The following is a 1,820-nucleotide window of genomic DNA, read 5'->3' as shown; positions in this document are numbered from 1 at the left end:
CATCAGGAACTAGAGAAGGGGTGAGCTCATTCAGCAGTAAGTCTCGAGAGGCTAAAAAAAATTCTAGTTTATACTGGGGCTAGAAGCCTAGGTTAGAAGACAGAGGCAGTAAACCACCCAGACAATAATTACATCAGAATTGATTGCCCCAGGCTGGAATAAATGCTTAGTTATCCTTTCGGGAGTCTCCTGCCATTATCTAGGCTAGAGGTGGTGGGTTGAAGGTCAGAGCGGAGAAGAGTGAAAGATTCGAGACGTGTGGTGCTAGAGTGAGCAGGATGTACAATGGATTTCATTTGGGAGGTGGGAAGGGAAGGGCAGATGTATATGACGATCCACATGCCCAGCTGTGGGTGTTGCCGGACTTGTGACAGCAAGGAAGATTAGGTGACAAAACCGAAAAGGGTTGTTTTGACATGTTATGTTCTAGATCCACATGGGAAGACATCATCTAATTAGTAAGTTCTTTTGGCTTTTTTTTTTTAAGATCTTATTTATTTATTTATATTTTTTTAAAAAGATTTATTTATTCATTCTATATTAGTACACTGTAGCTGTCTTCAGACACACCAGAAGAGGGCATCAGATCTCATTACAGATGGTTGTGAACCACCATGTGGTTGCTGGGAATTGAACTCAGGACCTCTGGAGATCAGTCAGTGCTCTTAACCATTGAGCCATCTCTCTAGCCCCCAGATCTTGTTTATTTTACATGGGTATGAGGGTTTTGCTTGCATGTATGTAGGTCCATCACAAGTGTGCCTGGTCCCCAAGGAGGCCACTAGAGGATCACCTAGCACTAGAGTTACAGTAATCTGTGAGCCTCCACATGGGTTTTGGGAATTGAACCTGGGTCCTCTGTTAGAGCAACATGCACTCTTATCTGCTGAGCCATTTCTCCAGCTTCTCTAGCTTGTGGGCTCTTTGAATCTCTTAAAAGTGGCCCTTTTTGCTTTCCGTAGTGCGTGGGACCAAATTGAAGGTCTTCCGCACTGGAGTCATACTTTCAATCTCGTTAGTATATCTGTAGCCAGGAAGATTAGTGAGTGTGTGCGCGTGTGGTGTGTGTGTGTGTGTGTGTGTGTGTGTGTCTGTGTGTGTGTATGTGTGTCTCTGTGTGTGTCTGTGTCTTTGTGTCTGTGTATGTCTGTGTGTGTGTCTGTGTGTGTCTTTGTGTGTCTATGTGTGTGTACATATGTGTGCACACCTGTGTGTGCACATGTGTGTGTATGTCTGTGTCTTTGTGTGTCTGTGTGTGTCTGTGTGTGTCTGTGTGCACATGTGTGTGTGTCTGTGTCTTTGTGTGTCTGTGTATGTCTGTGTGTGTGTCTGTGTGTGTGTCTGTGTGTCTGTGTGTGTCTGTGTCTTTGTGTGTCTGTGTATGTCTGTGTGTGTGTCTGTGTGTCTTTGTGTGTCTGTGTTTAAGCTTCTAACAAAGCAGCAAGCATTCATCCTGCTGGTCCATCTTTCTTTTTTAAGTTACATTTATATCTTTGTGTGTGTGTGTGTGTGTGTGTGTGTGTGTGTGTGTTTGTGTTGAGACAAGGTCTCATGTATCCCAGGCTCAAACACTCTATATACTCAGATGGCCTAATTCCCCTGCCTCCACGTTCCAAGGACTGAGATCGAAGGCCGTAGTCACTTTGCTCAGTTTAAACGGTACTGGGGGTCAAACCTAGGGTTTCGTGCCTGCTAGGCAAGCTTTCTACAGCTAAGACACATCCCCAGTCTTTGTTTTTAATGTGTCTGGTTTGTTATTTTTGCTTGTTTTTTTTTTTTCCGGCAGGTATCTATGTCTATACACCACGTTTGCCAGGGGC

This window comes from Rattus rattus, chromosome 1 (assembly GCF_011064425.1).
Source record: "Rattus rattus isolate New Zealand chromosome 1, Rrattus_CSIRO_v1, whole genome shotgun sequence".
Taxonomy (NCBI): Eukaryota; Metazoa; Chordata; class Mammalia; order Rodentia; family Muridae; genus Rattus; species Rattus rattus.
The sequence above is the reverse complement of the archived record's forward strand: the minus strand, read 5'-3'. Positions refer to the sequence as shown.